The sequence below is a fragment of the Lemur catta genome, chromosome X (assembly GCF_020740605.2).
Source record: "Lemur catta isolate mLemCat1 chromosome X, mLemCat1.pri, whole genome shotgun sequence".
Taxonomy (NCBI): domain Eukaryota; kingdom Metazoa; phylum Chordata; class Mammalia; order Primates; family Lemuridae; genus Lemur; species Lemur catta.
Genome location: NC_059155.1, coordinates 51,837,450 through 51,857,469, shown reverse-complemented (window position 1 = coordinate 51,857,469; position 20,020 = coordinate 51,837,450). Strand labels below are relative to the sequence as shown.

At 39.1% G+C, this 20,020-nt stretch overlaps 1 pseudogene; it reads left to right on the top strand.

Annotated features, from left to right (window-relative positions):
• The first annotated feature begins 14,086 nt into the window (after positions 1-14,086).
• The window catches only part of LOC123628243, a 123,888-nt pseudogene continuing 117,954 nt past the window's right edge, over positions 14,087-20,020 (top strand).

Here is a 20,020-nt window from a genome sequence, read left to right as displayed (position 1 = left end):
ATTGGGGCTGTGCCAGAGATAGCTTCTCTAAAGGAGTATGGAAGTGTCTGTGTAATAGACTTCTAAGATGACCTCCAATGATCCCTGCCTCCTAGGATCCATTTCTTTGTGTAATCCCCTCCCATTGCATGGGGACTAGACTTAGTGACTTGCTTCTGATGAATATAATATGGAAAAAGTCATGGGATATCACATTTAAAATTAGGTTACAAAAGATCATGACTTACCTCTTGCTAGCAGACTATCTCTAGTGACTTTTTTTAGCTTGCAGGTTTTGACAAAACATGCTGCTATGTTGAAGAGGCTCATGTGGCAAGGAACTGAGGGCAGCCTCTAGCCAATAGCTAGCAAGGAACTAAGGCCCCCCAGTCTAACAATCCACAAGTAATTGAATCCTGCCAATAACCATCTGCACTTGGACATAGATTATTCTAAAGTTGAGCCTTGAAATGACTATAGTCCACCCAATACCTTGATAGCTGCCTGTGACAGACCCTGAAGCAGAGGATCCAATCAAGCTGTGCCAATCAAGCAGACCCACGTATACTTTGAGACAATAAATGTGAGCTGTTTTAAGCTGCTAGATTTGTTATGTAGCAAAACTATTACAAAAGGAAATAATGGACATCTCCAGAACATCCATTTAAACATTCTATCATGGGCTGACAACTCATGATGCAGATATATTCTCTTTCACTCTCCCTTCTCCCAGTTGTCTGCGTGTATAGAGGAAAAACTTTTTAATATTCAGGTTAGAGCAGTCAAAAATGGAACTGAATCCTTCATGGGTGAATGAGTTCCCCATCTCTGAAGGTGTTCAAGCAGAAGCTGTATGGACCATCTGTTAGAAATTTTGTGGAAAGAATTCAGGCATCATTGAGTGGATGGCCTAGATCAGTGCTTTCTAACCCTTTTCATATTATAGATAATAATATTTGTATGGCACACTGGGGATAAACAATAAGGCTGCTATCATGGAATGATATCATGATATCATTAGTCTGCTTATTTGGAAGCCCACAACTAGATGACTTAAGGCTTTCACACACTTAGATTCTCCAGAGCAATGGTTCTCATGGTGTGATCCCCAGAACAGCAGAGTCAGTATAACCTGGGTACTTTTAGAATGCAAACTTTCAGCCCTACCTTAAATATACTGAATCAGAAATGTGGGGGTGCTCTGAAATCCATGTTTCACCAAGCCCTCCAGATAAAACTGGGTTTAAATCCTCACATTTGAGCTTTCTGGCTGTAATCTGGGAAAAAGTCACCTTGCCTCTGTGGAACTCAGTTATATCATCCATAAAACTGGCTGAATATGGCAACCCCAAAGATTAAATGATATATAAAGTGTGTAGTGTAGTGCCCAACACATAATAGGCATTCAATAAATGTTAGTTCTATTCCCATAGACAAAAATGAACTGGATTTAAAGAGCATTTATGAACACATTAAGCAGCTTGCCAATTGCATAAAATGACAAAAAAAGCAAAAATCTCCCATAATTTCACTTAATAAAGATGATCATTCTCAACATTACAGTGTCTATCATTCTAGTCTTTTTTCTACACCCAGTTATACTTAGAATAAACTGCCTAAACAGCTTCTAATTGTAATGGCTGTACACTGCCAACTCTTGATTATCTGTTTGTCTACTTTGCAGATCATTGGTGGCAAATTAAAATCCCAAACTAGTTTCCCTCTGCCACACAGCATGTGTCTGTGCTGCCTTCCCCTGCCATCAATTAATATTTGCTTGGGAATGAAAATTCATTTTCATATTGGCCTAAGGGAAACAAGCTGCCAAGAAATCAGAGCCTGCATTCTAGAGCACACTAGAAATAGAAATCAGATTACCTGGGACCTTATCTCTCTCCATGAAGGCAGGACTCTGAGAATTGGCCCCTTAAGCACCTACAATGCTCAAGATATCTTACTTAATTGAAAAAATGAATCAAACACATTCTTTTTTCCAATTTATTTATTTATTTTCTTTTTTTAAATTTCAGAATATTAATGGGAGTACAAACATTTTGGTTACATATAATGCCCTTGCATCACCCAAGCCAGAGCTACAAGCATGCCCATCCCCCATGCAGTGTGCTCTGCACCCACTAGTTGTGAGTTTACCCATCCCCACCACCCCCCTCCCACCCACCCAACACCCAGTGAATATTACTTCCATGTGAGCACCAAAGTGTTGATCAGTTAGTACCAATTGTATTAACTGGACTAGTACAATTGTACTAGTACCATGGCGAGTACATGTGGTGCTTGTTTTTCCATTCTTGTGATACTTCACGTTGAAGGATGGGCTCTAGCTTCACCCAGGATAATATAAGAGGTGCTTAAGAATTCTAGAAGAAAATGTTGGGAAAACTCTTATAGACATCGGCCTAGATAAAGAATTTATGAAGAAGAGCCCCAGAGCAATCACAGCAGCAACAAAAATTAATAAATAGGACCTGATCAGATTAAAAAGCTTCTGCACAGCCAAGGAAACTATCATTAGGGCGACTAGACAACCTACAGAATTGGAGAACATATTTGCATGCTATACATCCGATAAAGAGCTGATAACAAGAATGTATATAGAACTTAAGAAAATTAACAAGAAAAAAATCAACCCCGTCAAAAAGTGGGCAAAGGGCATGAACAGAAACTTTGCAAAAAAGACAGAATAATGGCCAGCAAACATATAAAAAAGTGCTCAACATCTCTAATCATCAGGTAAATGCAAATCAAAACCACAATGAGGTATCACCTAACTCCAGTGAGAATGGCTTTTATCAAAAAGTCCCAAAACAATAAATGCTGGTGTGGATGCGGAGAGATAGGAACACTCTTACAGTGCTGGTGGGACTGCAAATTAGTACAGCCTCTGTGGAAAGTAATTTGGAAATATCTCAAAGAACTAAAAATAGAAAAATAGAAATACCAAACACACTCTTAATGGAGAGTCCAATTTACGAAGGGAGTTAACATAGGCATATTGAGAATTACAATATAGCATAGGTCAGGTCCATTCAATTCAGTTCAAAGTCACAAGTATAGTCTACTATGTTCCAGGCCTCCAACAAAGTGCTGGGATGCAATAATGAATAAGATGCTATCCCACTTTTCGAAGAGCTCACCACTGGGTAAGGACAAGAAATGCATATAGTCCAGATGTTGGCTGGGTTATCCTTACTCCTCAGAGATCTTGGAAAAATTGGTTTTGCGATCTATCATTCCATGATATATGAACTCCTGACTCTCTTATGATTTCTGTGATCATTTGTGGGGCTTATAACTTCTTGCTTTCTTTGGGCTCTGGCCTCTGGCTCCTGTATCTACACATACTGTCTGTATTTTACTCCAATACAATTTACACATAGAACTCAACCCTTCACCAGTTTTCACAAGAAATTTAGGCACAATAAACCTTTCATGACTTCTAGACTTTGTTAAAAATTTGGAGATAACGGGGAAAGCTCAGAACATGAGCCATATGACTTTCTATCATCTTCTTTCTCCTCCTCCCATCTCTTCTCCTAGCCTTCTCCCTTCCAGATTGCTGCCATAGTTCCAAACACTTTCCTCTCAATTATGCAGAGCACTTTTGTCCTCCCCAGGTCCTCCCGACTAACTTGCTTATCCCTAACCAGTAAAGATTTCCAGCCAAATAAAGAGTCCCTTTTTAAAACGAACCACCCCCCATGCAAGGCAGCTAGGTTTATATTTGGCAAATTTACTTTTGCATTATATCTATAAATAAAAGTATTAGCATGGCAGGCCCTGTTAATTGCCTTTGTAATACCCAATCCTCCTTTCTTCCTTGCCATCAGAACCCTAAATTTGTTCTGGGCAGAATGTGACCAGCCTTAGGTGAGATAGTCACTTTTATAGTTTCCTTAAAGTCAGGGTAGCCATGTACCCAGTTTTGACCAATGATTATAAGGGGGAATCAACTGGAGGAGCTCATGGTAAAGCTTTTATTCTTCCAATAAAAGGGGCAGATGCCGCTGGTGCTGTGTCCTTACTCCAGGGAAAGGACTGACTGGCCCCTGTGAAATAATGTACTTACCCCTGGTCTAATCAACTATGGTTAGGAAGTATGATCATGTTGTAATAACATAGCAACTCTTGTTGCAACCATGTAGATGGCAGAGTGGAGGAACAGGATAAGAGTAGAATTCCTAGAGAGAGTTTGGGGTAAATAATCCCATAGGTAGATGCTACAACCAAATTAGAAGAGCAATAGTATTAGGGGTTTGAAGAGATTGTTGGCATTGGACAGAATACTCAAGAATGCTCATATTTTGCCTTACTCTTTCTTCTCAGTTGTTCCCTAAGAACAGAAAAATTTCTAAAATGAGGAACAAAGTACCATGTTATTATTAGTTGGACCTGGGTCCAATACATCTAATACACAGTTCTAGCAAACCTGATTTGAAGTGCATGGCACAAGCTTAAGGCTCAAGAGAGGCTGTTATTTCCTCAATTTAGCATGAATAAAATATTATGTTTCTATGAAGTACAAGGCACAAGAACCTTAGATAAAGAGAAAGAACTTTGACAATCCCAGCAGAATGGGAGGAGGAGCAGCTGAGACCAAAGCTGTGTCCAGCTGCCTGGTCTGAAGATCCCATTCTTCAGTCCACAAGTAAATGTGACCAAAGCAGTGTCTTGCCATCTGGTCTACTGGTTTGCTGTTCCACCCTGTTTAGAAAGAGGGAAGAAAAAGTAGGAAAAGATGTGGGAACCATCTGTTACGGATATTTCTGATATGAGGAGAGCCATCAAGACTCCTCTCCCCTTAGTTTCTTCTGTATTTTATTTTCTCTTAACCTTTTGGGCTTAATAGCCAAGATGATGGTCAGCCATAATCATCCCCCTTGTGGAAGAAGACCCGTGGACTATCAGAGAAGTTCTGTCCCTTCTTTTGTGATACTATCTCCCTGACATTCATCAATCTTTTGTTTATCTTCCCAGGACAAAAGTCTACATAGCAGGCCAAAAATTTACCTGCTATTTTATTTCCCATATCAAATTATACATGCATACATACATATATATATGTATACACACACATACACACACACACACACACACACACACACACACATATATATGTATATATATTGTGCAGCCTGGTTCAGTGAGTACTACATGGTGGCATGGTCCAGATAATGCATCATAATGCAATATAAAATGTCCTACATTTGAACAATATGAAATCCCTCTAAGGATTAAATTTCTGCAAAGATAAAGTCCCACACTGAAACCTGCTTCCTTTGTAGAAATTAAATCTACAAAGAAATTAAAGCCCAAAATTATCTTCTCCCCAATTTCTTATTTTGCTTTATCTTATCCAGAGGTGGTATGACCCAGATGCCTGGATGGAGTCTGGCTTCCTTTAGCAGCTGCATGCTTGGCTCTATTTCACTGGGATTGTAACTCTTCTAGAACTTCTGAAGTTGGATTGATACAACTTCAAGTCTCCCTTGGGTCTCACTTTTCTCAAGTTCCAGTCCCACATTCATAAAATGTAGGACCAAGTGCTTTCAACAATCCTAAGCAAAAATAATGTTATCGTGTTGCTGTTACCAGCCCTATTGTTTAGGGAACGAGGATAGAGAGTCAACAAAAAGAAAAAAGAAAAGAAAAATCTTGGTTTTAACTTGACCTGTATGCCTGTCAGTTTGTGCTAATTGTGCAGTGTCTATAACCTATTAAGTAAAATTCAACTGAGGGAAATTGCCTGTGGAGAGAGCAGGTGAGCTGCCACATTGTTTTCTAAAAGCTTCATGGAATCCCAAATCTTTATTAGCTCTGTGCTGCTACTATTGACACTTATCAAACATGCATCCATGGCAGTATTGCTTTCCCTCACCTTTTGAATTCCCTAGGCTTTGGTTACCTAAATAGCAACACAAAAATTTCTCGTACCATTTAATTTTCCTGCCACAACAGGATGTGACCTGTCCTGGAGCAATATACCATCCTCAGCTCCAGGTGAGAGATGGGGTGAGGTGCGGGAGAGCAAGATACCATCCTTCCAACAAATGCCCAAAAACACGTGAACCAAAATAATTTTTATCTATAGAGGGCCTTTCCTGACTGGCCATAAGGGACTCTGACTTCTAATCTAGCTTATGCAAAAGTACAGCTGCCTCTTCAGTCTGCATTCCCCAAGGATCTCCTACTTCAGGACAGAATCTCTTTTCCTCCTAATACCAGCTGCAACTGTAATTACTAAACATAGGGGGCTGCATGAAATAATTTCTGTGAAAAGCTATGGGAAAGTGTGATTGAGATGTGGCTCACTGGAAGCCTTAGTGAGGTTTTCTAATGGCACTCTGTCCCCAAGCTCAAATCCAAATGTTACTGTTTTCTGACCAGCCATATGACATATGAAGCTAAATTGATTCCCTATCCCTAGGTAGAGAGAAAGAGAAGAGAATAGCTGGAACTGCCTCAAGGTAGGCCCTGGCCCTCTTACAGTATCCACAGAAGGGGGAGAAGAGGGAGAGGAAAGGAAGGATCATACATGGGCATGGGATCTATTTGCAAACATTAACCCACTTATTATTAAATCTGGCATAATCAAGGTCATGCTATCTGACCTATAATATAAATATTCCTTTTTTGGGGGGAGGAATGAAGTAAGGGCAGGGTAGAAAGATAGGTACCTTCCTGGTACAGGTAGAAGGCCTGAGTGCTACCTTCTCTATTACAAATAGAAATTACTAAGGCAAAATGGTGTGAAAAGAAGTACAGTTTTCTAGTCAAAGGGAAAGGAATAAGCAAAGATAAAGAATTGTTGAATGGTATGATACAGAAGAGCAGTATGTTTATTTGTAAGGAATAGCAATTAAACTCAAACTAGCCTGAGCATGAAAAGGAATTTAGAATGAGAATAGAAGAGTATTTTATGGAACCCAAAACCAAGAAGGCAGATCAGCTTAAAGGAATAAGCTGGAGCTAGGAACTCAACTGCTCTCTGGAGTCTCTCCCCCTTTCTCATTGCTGCCTCTCTCTAAGTGTCTTCCTCACCTTTTATAGCAGACCAACTTTTTCTCTTTCCCAGACCATATGGCAGAAAAATGGCTGCTGCCAACAGCTCTGAAGTTTATACTGCTCAACATAAACACGTAACCAGACTGGGCTGAAATCTCTTGGTCTAGATTCCAGATTCCTGAGGAAAGACTATGATAGTCCCAGTTTGCTCAACTATGGCCAAAGGATCACATAATATAAAAATTTCTATAGTAACATTGGGATAGAGCTGGTGGGAAGAGAAGCTCCCAGAGGAAGGGCAATGTTTCAAAGGAGAATTGCAAGTAGTATATTTCTGAGCATTAAGTGGAATGTAGAGAATGGTAGGAGATAAGGCTGAAGAATAGACAGGTTATGTAGAGTAATATGTAGCCTGATGTGTATTCAGTAGGTATTGGGAAATAGGTCTGAAATGTTTATAAGCAGGGGGAAAATTTGGTAATGTTTTCATTTTAGATAATTCATTCAAGAGCAGTATGGAAGATGGTTTGGAAGAGAGGTAAAAATGAAGGTAAGGAGCCCAATTAGGAAGTTGTTGAAATAGTCCTGAAAAAAATGATGAAGGCTTAAATTAAGGCACAACTGATGGCAGTGCAAGTATAAAGGGAAGATAGATATGAGAGATATTTGGGAAATAGAATCAGTAGGACTTACTAACTGAATTAGATGTAGGGGGGCAAAAGAGAGAGTCTGAAGTGACTTTCAAGTTTTTGGTTTGGGTAAACAAGGTAAATACACTAACCAAGTTAAGGAATATAGGACTGTTGGGGGCCTGCCAAGGTTGGGGGTACATCCCTTCTTGTAACTAGATCATATTTTGCTTCTTTTGGTCTCAATGAGACAGAAAGTTCAGGATACCAAGAGGCAGAGCTAAGGCAAAGGTTTTCACGTGTCCTTTATTCACTATTGCATATAATGCCAAGCAAGATACAGATCAACTTTCTGCTTGAAGTAGGCATTTTCAGTTGTATGAACTGTTTTGATTCCTGAAGCTGGTATTGCTCACACAGAGATTGAAGGCAAACTACAGAGGAGTTTTCCCTATAGCAGAGATCTGAGCATCTGGCAGAACTGAAGGACTATCAATTGACTGTTCCAAGAGGTATATGAAGTGTTCTTATTCCTCCCTCCCTCCTTTATTTATTTATTTTTTTCATGGGCAGAAATCTGGGTGAAATGCAGTTACAATTTCCTTTTGCACTATCTGACACAAAAAAGACACAGTCCTTCCTAATCTAGGGATATATACTGATATCTATCTCTATCTATTTGTCTGTCTATCTATCTATCTATCTATCTATCTATCTATCTATCTATCGATCTATCTATCTAGCTGCCACAGTATACTACAATTCCAAGGCAAGGGGTCTTTAAGCAGAGGATATACAGATTCATTCATTCATTCAACAAAGATTTACTGAGGGCTTTCTATGTATCAGGTACTATTCTAAGCATTAGAGATACAACAGTGAACAAAGCAGACAAGAATCCTTGTCTTCATGAAGCCTCCACTCTAGTGATTAAACCTATTCTTCCTTGGTGCCTATATGTGGCCTATTTTTTAGGAAAAGGTACAGAAGTCTTGGCTTAACTGACATAAAACGGCCATAGTCCAGTTCTTTCGTCTGTTTCTGCAAGTAGGTAAAATCATTATGTGACATAACCAGGATCTCCCCGTGGGAGGTTTTTTTTTGGGGGGAGGGAGGAATCTACCCTAACAAAGAAGAATACATTACCATGGGAAGATGATGAATTCAGACATGAACAGGTTGGATTTGAACTACTTGGGGGGTATCGAAGTGAGGATGTCTAGTAGACAACTTTGGATCTACTTATCTAGATCTCAGTAAGGAGGTCTGAGCTAGCAATATATATTTGAAGGTCATCCATGCATAAGTAATAGAGTACGAAAAACAGAACAAAAGAAATAGGCCAAGGGTAGAACCATGGGAAACAACAATATTTAAGGTGTGGGTAGAAGAAAAAGAGTCCATGAAGGTTACACAATGAAAAATATAAGGAGGAAGGAAAGGAACAAGAAGAATGGATGTCTGGGAGTCAAGTGAGTAGAGAATTTCACAGCAGACCAATGTGATCAACACTCTCATACATGGCAGTGAGGTCCAATAAGAAAGGGGCTAAAAGGTACCTATTGCATAGAGAAATTAGTTAGTAATTGGTGTTCTTAACAAAAGAAGTTTTAATGAAGAGGTAGAGGTGAAATCCCTATTACAATGGTTGAAAGGTGAATGGAAGTGAAGGAATAGAAGCAGTGAATATAGATAACCACTTTTGAGACCTCTGGGTGAGAAAGAAGAAAAGGTGAGAGGGTAACAGGAGACACTTCTAGGAAACTAGAGGAGGCTCAAGGATCAAAGGAGAATATTTAAGAATGGTCGATCCTTGAGGCTGAGGAGAATGATTTAGTAGAGATAGAGAGGTGTAAGGTATTGGAGAAAGAAAGAAAAAGTGATAAGGTCAGATCTCTGAGGGGCTGGGTGAGACAAAGATCAGGAGCTCAGATGGAAGATTTAGTTTTATAGTCTATGTGAGACTGGAGGGATAAAGGTATAATATGGGAGCGGATGTAGACTGTAGCTGAGAAAAATTCCTATTACCTTCATTTTTTTAAGGAATGTGAGTAATGAAGTTATCAGGTGGGTGGTGGGTTTGGTGAGTATGTGATAAAGTTGTCAGTCATAGTGGAGAATGGTTAAGGTTTGGAATAATAGCTGAGGAGAATTGGAGAGGGACTGACCAAGATAAAGTAAAAAGAGTGTCAAGTGGTGCTAAGATGAAAAACTAAATCTGTGGTGACATCAATTTGCATTAAAAGATCAGTGACTTTCTTCAGAGGAGCTGGAATGGAAACAGTGAACAAAGGATGAAGAACTACAGCATACAGACATACAGGGTTCAAGTGTTTGGATTTCTGAGAATTACTCCAATTATGGAGGCCCTTTATATTATAGGTCAAGATGAAATCATCCAAGGGGCTTTCTCAGAAACTTTATCCAAAGTCTATCCCCAATTTCGTACCCTCTTCCTTAAATACATCTATCAATTTATGATATTTCATTTACGTTAACTGATATTTTGTCTTCTTGCATTGTTAGATTATAAACTCTTTGGGGCTGGGGAACTATCTAGTATTTGTGCCAGATCCCCAAACAAGTATTAATAATGAACCTTGCCCTTGACAAATATTCTCTCCTTGACCAAATTGGAGTCAGGCTCTTCTGAGCCCTCTCAACTAAGCCCTGACCTTGGGCTCTGTTCTTGGCCCTCTTAGTTCAGTTTTAGCAAGAATTCTGCTGAGTCAGTTTAGTGAAAATTCTCCACCCTTGGTTTCTGATAACCCTGGATATCTGATCAGATTCCTCATCTTCCACCCTCCCTATCTTATCACCCTGGTCTGCCTTTAGCAAGAATTCCCCTAGACTTGATGTTTACTTTTACTACAGTAATTTTCTATCCACTGATCCCCACCCTGCTCCTTAGTTATAAATCCCCACTTGTCCTTGTTGGAGTCAGAGTTGAGCCCCATTTCTCCTCCCTACTGCAAAACATTATCATGGTAGTCCTCCTTGAATAAAGTCTTCCTTACCATCTTTAACAAGTGTCATAAAAAATTTTTTCTTTAACACCATATTTAACCATCAAATATAGACCTTTTTCAAAATCTTTGACGTGGCATATAAGGCATTTCACAATTTGTCCCCAACCTACTTCTCCTATACTCAACTCCATTATACCCTTATGCTGCCCAGCACCTAAATAAATATATAATATGTGTAAGTCAAACTTTTTTACTTTTTCTGAACACATCATCAACTTTCAGATTTTCTGGGCTTTTGAACATACTTTTTCCTTTGCATGGGCTATTCTTATTGCCTTCTGGCAAACTCCTACTCATCTGTTAACACCCAGAGCAATGTCACCACTTCTATGACTTTCTTATTTATTTAAGAAGGATTTCCTCTTGATCTACTAGGTGCATCTACTGTGCCAGCACAGAGTTTGGTTTCTGAAGAACCCATTGACTTGTAATTGTAAAGGTAAATAAAGGTGAATAAAGGAGAAAGAGACTATTTCCTCTCCCTTAGCTTCTTAGAGTATCTCTTTGGGGGACATAGTGAATCTTTATTCTTTTTCTAACTTTTGGAATATAGAACAATTCTCCAGCGACTGGAGAGTCTCAGTTTCCAGTGTTACAATGCACACATGTTTCCAAAGTGATGAATCATATTTCCCTTTGAAATGTAAAGGCATGTCTTCAAGGTTAATGTAGAAGCCCATCTCAAAGTGTTACCATTTGTCTTTTAGAAAGACTAGAGGTGTCTTTCTGGAGGTGAGAGAAGTTTTATTACTCTTTTGGAATAAGTCCATGAACTAAACAAATAGTTCAATTCCCAAGTGAACTTTGTATTTGCTTTACTGTATACATTGTGTGGAATTTATCTTGAATTTGTAATCTCTTGAAGGCTACCTTCATATACTATGTTGTGCTTACTGAATAATAAATCAGCTTTCTTTTTTAAAAAATATGTATTCTTTTTAGAGATGGGGTCTCACTATGTTGCCCAGGCTGGTCTCTAACTCCTGGCCTCAAGGGATCCTCCTGCCTCTGGAGTAGCTGGGATTATAGGTGTGAGCAACCACACTCAGCTATAAATCAGCTTTCTTTCTTTCCATATTGATATGGATAGGTCTTCTTGTTGGCAGGAGTTTTTACTTTGCCAACGGTAGAGGCAGATACATTTCTGTGGGTAAAGAAGCTTAGATTTTGTCTTGAAATCCCAGGGAAAAAAATATTGAAGGAGTTTACATACAGCAGTGACATAATTCTGTATCTAGAAAGGAACATAGAAGAATTAGACTAGTAACATTTTATATATTTATTACTCTGTTTCACTGTAAACATAATACATATGTACTACCGAATGTAATGAGTTCAATAAGTGAACAGAGAATACAGGTTTTATGTGATGAAATACAGGTCTTAGAAGACATAAGCAAATTCTGTTAAAAGTCTGTTCCTGTGAGTTATTGATGGTCATTGGAAAAGGCTGAACACTAGGGAATTGTCTTCCTTTGAACCTATTATAAACGGCATGTCTGTACTACATGGAAGGAAAGGTATGAGCTGTGTGAGAACCCTATCCAACATCATTGCCACATTCACAGCTGTAATACACACTCTCCATGTTATGCTCTTCCCCATTAATTATGGCTTGTTGATTATCTCCATCTGATACTTCTATAATATTTAATTAGTCCTAGAGTGATTCACTCTTTCACTTTTCCAATTGTTCTTTTCTTTCTTCAACATTTTCTGGCTGGTCCTCATGAAATTTCATGTTAGGCTTATAGTCCATTTGAGCTTTCCATGAAAGTGTCAATTAGCACTTCTAGGGCTTCTCAGAGTTCTTACACATGGTATGGTACAGCTATTTTTACACTTCTTAAAATGTTTAAATCTTTTATTAAATAAACATCCAGCAGGGCAAATTTTGTATGTTTATGCATTGTATTAAGTTCAAAATTGGTGACATATTTTTATCATTACATATTACAGAAACTCTAAGCCTAATTTAAAAAAGATGTAAGTCAGCCTCCATAAAATTGCACAAGTTTTGTATATACTCACTGCCTACATGTCAATTCTCAGTGTAAATATTTTAAGATTAATATGTGTAGTTTTGGAAGGATCACTGCATATTTACATGTCCATTAATTGGAGGGTTCATGTAGATTTTTTACCCCAGTGAACCTTGAGGAAACATATCTAAGTGCTTTATAGATCTAGATGTATCTCAGAAACTGCAAGAACAGGTCTGTGGCTGAGTGACTAAGGGGGAGTGTGGAAGGAGCTAGGGCTAGAAAAATAGACGCAAGATCTTAGAGGACTTTGAATGTTAAGCTAGGGAGTTTGTACTTTCTCTTTTATTACAGGCAATGAGGATCTATTGAAAAATAACTAAGTACTTACTCTGTGCCAGAGTATAAGTTATGTATGTTAAGTGCTTTATATGCACTCTGTCATTGAATCCTATTTTTACTATTCTATAGTTACTATAATTATCCCCATTTTACAGATGAGGAGGCAGATTCAGAGAGGTTAAGCATCCTAGCTCAAGGAAACATAGCTACTTGGTGGTGGAACAGAAATTCAAATTTGGCTTTAATTCCAAAGCCCATTCTCTAAATCAGAGGGAAGTGAGAGTAGATTTGCGTTTTATAAAGATCACTCTGGTAGAAGCATGAGAATGGGAGGCAAGTCTAACAGCAAAGGCAGGGAGACCAGAGAGGATGTTGTTGCAGTATTCAAGAACTGTTAGGCCCTAGTAAGGGGGTTGTCCCATAACCATCTGAGTTATGCAGACGAATGACATGGTCAGTGAAGTTATTTAGAAAATTCTGGCAGCCCTGTGAAGAATGGATTGGAGGAAGCAAGACTAAAGGCAGCGAGATAAGTAGGGAGGTTGCTGGGACTGTCACTTTCAACCTCCGAGGTACCTGTCTAGGGGTTGGGAGACGGTCGTGTCCCAAGTCCCTGGACCTTTTTCGAATTTCAGAACACCCTGGACCTCTCCCTACCCACCCTTACCTTGACGTCGCTCCATCTAGGCCCTAGGAAATGAGGTTTTATGCACTTTTCTAGGTCGCGGACCGGCTGGTCCGAGCTCCGACAGCGGCGCCAGCGGTGGCTGCGGTCGCCGGCGGGGGTGGGGCGCATGCGCGCGGTTGCTAGGCAACGGCGGTCGGGGCTCCGCGGCGGTATAGGCGCCGGGGCTGTGTGTGTAGGCAGCAGCGCCAGAGGAGGAGGAGCACGAGGATGCAGCTGCGACCGCGGCCCCAAGAGGGAGCCGCCGCTGCTCTGTGGCCTCGGGGGCCAAGGGACGGCAATCAGGCCTGGGGGTCGCGTCGCTGAGGGGGCTGGGGCGGCGGTCCCGCCAGAGGCTCGGGCCTAGTATCCTGGGAGGGTCCGGGCCGCTGGGCGAGGGCCTGCCCCCCCATTGCTTCCCCTCGTCCCTCCACGTCGATGGTGGTGAAGTTGGCGGCGCCAGGGAGCAGAAGGCATCAGTCTGCCTCCCCTTGCACTCATCTCCTCTGGCCCCAGCTGTTGGACACCTGCGCCGCCGCCTCCTCTAGCCCGCTGAGCCCACCGCCGGCGGCGGGCGGGGGAGGGGCTCCCCCTTGCAGGGGCTGCGTCGAACAGGGCGACGACCCGGACCTTAGGAGAGTAGGGTGAGTAGTGGCACCGCACTCGCCTGATGCTGGGGCGCCTTTCCGGCCTCCGGGCCCGGGAGGCAAGCAGCGAAGGGTTGCTTTCTCCTGCAGAAGCTTCTGATGTCTCTTTTACATCTGCTTGCGGTTCTTTATTGCATTTGAGGTAGTTTTGCTTCTCAGAGCCACCACTTTCTGATCTCAACCCCGGCGTCCAGGAATGCGGGGTCGGTGCTTAAGGCCTGGCTTTGCTGCTTAGATGCCATAGATGCTAATTCTAGGTACAGTCACGCAGTCTGGTCCCTGATTCGGGGACAGACTCTTCCAGTGCCTTGCTCGCCCCTTTCCCCTTGCTCTGACTTTTGCTCTCGGGAGGCTTAGCTTGACCACAGGCTTTTCAAGAGCCCATTCCCTGGGCTGCTGTCGCTCCATGCCTCAAGGCTTGAACAGATGGCTAGAGTGGCCCCTTACTTTTCAGTGTAGTTGCACTCGTGTGCCAAGAGCTTCTGAAAGCTTTGTGCCTGGCTTCTGACTCCTGACTCCTGACATACAAGAGTTAGGAAAATAGTACTTATATTTGATAATAATAAACTAGCAACATACACTCCACTTGACTTCCAAAGCGCCATCAAACTTGAAGAGAAGTAGGCAAAGAGTGGCTATTGATAACAGGGGAAACAGGTTTTACGAACTAACTACTCTTCATCCAGAATGACATACTTCTTTTTTTATAAATATGATGATGAACCTAAAATGTCCTTAATAAAAGAGAGGATGGGTTGTGATTTATCTGTTCTTCCTGAGGTAGCCCACAGTTGAAAATAGTTGCCTCTAGAAAATATTGGCATGAGACACCTGAAGTGGTATTTTGGACAAGGTGATTAGATGAGGATCTAAAATTGTGAGGTGCTTTTTTGAAAATTAATGATATTATCTTTGATGAATGAGGTTGTTTCCTTAAAAACAAATGGTTGAAAAATATTACAGTTCACAGCTGATTCCTTTCAAAAGTTGATTGAATTTAAAATAACTAATTATTTTGATTGTTAAGATACTTCTGTGAATGGACAATAAAAGATAGGTTCCTTCTTTTATTTGGTTCTCTTGCCACCCTACTGGTTTTTAAGCCATTTCAGGTTTCTTTTATTGAAAAAGAAATGTGAAAAAGAAGTGCAATAATGGAAATGCTAAATTTAGTTTTTGGTAAACCCTTTTGAGCTAAAGATTTTTAAAAATGATATAGATGTCATTTGTGATTAGATGACTTTATTGAATGAATCTGTCAAGACTGCCAACTCTCTGATAGTTTTGGGTAAAATGCTTTGCTTTGGCAGCTTTCATGCTGTTTCAGGTTCTTTTGTGTATGATTTAAATTAAAGAACAGTATAATTCTAGTACCACTGCAAAATAATCTTGGACCTCAGTGAATATTGTTTGTTTTGTGCATTAGCAAACTGACATGCTTCTAGTTGCTAGACTCCAAAGTTAGAGATGTTTTTGTTTTGGAAAAGCTTTTGACGAATTCAGGTCTGAATCATTTGAAATAATAATGTATCATGTGAATACTTCCTCTTTACCTTCACATATTTTAATATCTGAGCAGTAATTTGAATCCAATTTAGTATTCTATTGTAATGAGTGTGGCTGTGAAGATCTCACATACTCAAGAGCTTTTGCCTAGGGTGTCATAACCACATAAAATAATATTGATAGCTCATTTTGCAAGTGCTGTCAAGGCGCTTGATCAGTGAAATCTGGAATGAGATTTTATTTATTTATTTATTTTTAAATTTCAGAATATTATGGGGGTACAAACATTTTGGTTACATATAATGCCCTTGCATCGCCCAAGCCAGAGCTACAAGCATGCCCATCCCCCATGCAGTGTGCTCTGCACCCACTAGTTGTGAGTTTACCCATCCCCACCACCCCCCTCCCACCCGCCAGCACCCAGTGAATATTACTTCCATGTGAGCACCAAAGTGTTGATCAGTTAGTACCAATTGTATTAACTGGACTAGTACAATTGTACTAGTACCATGGTGAGTACTTGTGGTGCTTGTTTTTCCATTCTTGTGATACTTCACCTCAAAGGATGGATTCTAGCTTCACCCAGGATAATATAAGAGGTGCTTAAGAATTCTAGAAGAAAATGTTGGGAAAACTCTTACAGACATCGGCCTAGGCAAAGAATTTATGCAGAAGAGCCCCAAAGCAATCACAGCAGCAACAAAAATTAATAAATAGGACCTGATCAGATTAAAAAGCTTCTGCACAGCCAAGGAAACTATCATTAGGGCGACTAGACAACCTACAGAATTGGAGAACATATTTGCATGCTATACGTCTGATAAAGAGCTGATAACTAGAATCTATATAGAACTTAGGAAATCAACAAGAAAAAAATCAAACATCCCCATTAAAAAGTGGGCAAAGGGCATGAACAGAAACTTTGCAGAAGAAGACAGAATAATGGCCAGCAAACATATAAAAAAGTGTTCAACGTCTCTAATCATCAGGGAAATGCAAATCAAAACCAGGTGAGATATCACTTAACTTCTGTGAGAATGGCTTTTATCTAAAAGTCCCAAAACAACAAATCCTGGCATGGATGCAGAGAGATAGGAACACTCATACACTGTTGGTGAGATTTATTTTTAAGTGATTTTCAACAAGTTTTTATTTTTTAGCTTCTACTGAGTGCCCACTATTATACGAGGTATTGTGGAGAATAGAACAGAAACAGGTCCCAGAAGTTAAATCGCTTACCCTTGGGGAAAGAAAATACGTATATGAGACATCATGGTCAACAATTGGAACATAAAGTAACTAAGAGTAAAGAGAGATCACTGGAGCCTGGAGTTTGTCATAGAAAGCTTCATAGAAAAAGTCAGACTTGATTTGGTTCTTCATAGATCCAAAGGGGTGGAATTCAGCATATCATGAGCTAAGGCACTTGATTTTCTAAGCCGTATGCATATAATTCTCCTGGATAAACCTAAAAGAGGAAGAGACTATCAGTGGAAATTAACTGTTTTGGAGTAGGCATAGTTTTCTATGATAAATTACATACTAAATAAATATAAATAGTTTTACAAATGTATATGTAATAGAAGTCAGACTTAAAAATAATCATCTGATTTCCTGGGGCGAGTAAGAATGTTTAGTAAGAAGATACACAATATTAAGCTTGCATATTTTTATAATCTGTACAGTTTTTACTGTCTACTAAAAGACAGAATCTTAAGTGTTTCATACAAGACTAGTCTGATTAGTACAACCTTAGATTATTAATATGCTCCAAAGACTATTTCTTGATAAAATATATTAGGGAAATTCTGTAATCAACATGCATTTTGGTTCATTAAAGTATATGATAAGTTAGTTTTTAGTACTACCTTTTAGTACTGCTATTGCTATTTTCTGAAAACAAAGGGAAGTTGAAGTTCTAATATAATGTTATTAATAATGCATGTGTTAATAATTGGTAGCTAACATCAATGTTTAAACTGTAATTACAAACCTCTGCAAAACTTATTTTAGTGCATTTCTAAGAACTTTTTGTTGTATTGAGAATTAGTTATATGACTAATGGCTTTTAGTCAACCATTGTTAGTTGATGTTTGTACACAGAAAAATAACAAAACATACTGCAATTATATCAAAAGAGAGATATGTCTTCCAACAGAAATTCACATATTTGAATTCTAAATACAAAGAATTCACAGATTGACTCTCTGGAACAATATACCTAAACTTGAATTTTTTTAGGCTTCTATACAACATCTTGTACCTTTTATTTGATATCTTTTGCTGCCAGCAGTGGTCTTCTTTGATTAAAGTTATTACTGATAAACTTTATTTCACAGTAGCTAATAGTTTTTAGGCTCAACAAATCTAATCGTTATTTTGAGCATCCTCTACTTAGAACCTCAGTTATTGGTTAAATAGTAAATAAACAAGTTATGAATTAGATAACAGAATGGTCTTCCCAGAGACAGTCAACAAATAGCTATGATTATTATTGGAAATTAATCAGTTAACAGATAAAGACATATATTCAGAAGGCATTGGGGTAAATCTCCTTTGCTAAGCAGGTATTGCACATTTCTGTTCTTAGCTGCTTATGCCTATATCAAAGGAAGATCTTCGGAAAGACAACTGGTTAATTAAAATGATGGGGAAACTGTTGAGAAAATTAAAATTACCTTACATGTCAAGTTCTAAGTCCTATGGTGGTTTAAGGCAGGTACATATCTTAGTTAAATTGCTAAACCTCAGTTGGTGGCAGCATGTGAAATAGGGCAAGGAACTGTCAGTGTCTATTATAATAGAGTCATCATTCTCAATACTTTTACCTAATTACTGAGTTTGGAGGCAAAGCAGCATTACACTGAGTATCAGTGATGTATCGATAAATTCTAATTTTCCTTAAATATGTAGTTTTTAAAGTGTTACTATATTCTAAAATATGATCTTTATTATGTCAGTGGACCAAAAATTTTCCCAGCTGAACACATCTTAGATTTTATGATGGAAATTTTGGGGGTAAATGGCTTTTATGCAACAATTCTTTTCAGAGCAGATTTTCCTGGAGCACAACTTTTTTCACTAAATGAAAGATATCTGTACCCAACTCAATGTAGGAAGAAAAGTGGAGAGTAGAATTCCTTCTTAAATTGTGGTACTTATAAACAAAATAAAAGAAAAACTTTCATACACAAGTTGTAAACTAATATTCAAAGGAAATATCTCACACAGCTATTCCCTTAATATCATTTCTTATGAATTGTTAACTTTTTAAATTATTGGCATCTACAAGTTCTCCTGTGGTCTGATTAATTCTTATTTTCCTAATGACAAGTGCACCACTGGGACTTGACAGGGAGACTAATTTTGTTACTGATGGTATTCTACTGTAATAGAAGGTTTTTGTAACAATTTTTTTGAGATAAAGTCTCCCTCTTTGCTGGGGCTAGAGTGCTGTGGTGTCAGCCTAGCTCACAGCAACCTTAAACTCCCAGGCTCAAGCAATCCTCTTGCCTCAGCCTCCCAGTAGCTGGAACTATAGGCATGGGCCACCACATCCAGCTATTTTTTTTTCTATTTTTAGTTGTCCAGGTAATTTCTTTCTATTTTTAGTAGAGATGGGGTCTCGCTCTTGATGAGGCTGGGTTTGAGCTCCTGACCTTAAGGGATCCTCCCAACTTGTCCTCCCAGAGTGCTAGGATTAAAGGCGTGAGCCACCACGCCCAGCCTATAACCATTTTTAGATGCAATAATATTAACTGAAACCTGAAATTGAATTTTGACATGATTAATAATGAGAAAATGGATGTTTTTAACAACGTTCATTTAAAACCAATGTATAGTATTAGTATCTCCATAACCTTTCATAGCCAGAGTTACATAGCTCCTTATTATGCTTACTTTCTGTACCTCATATCCACTTTTCCTAACTACTATAGATATCTGTTTATTCTCACTGTCACTTCTAAGCTACTTCTGTGGCCCCTAAATGAGTTTCATAAAAAACATTTATGTTTTTTAAAAGTTATTCAGGAAAGATTTTCTGTGATAGACTAAAAAGCCAAACCCATGTTGGATAAAGTGTATTTGAACTGGGTGATTTGACTAGAAGTAGCAGCAAGGAAAATAATTACCCAGGTTCTTTTAAAATACTGTGTCTAACTCAGGCAATTTTTGAATCACTAGATTTTTATTTCAAAAATAATTTGTTTTCTTTATT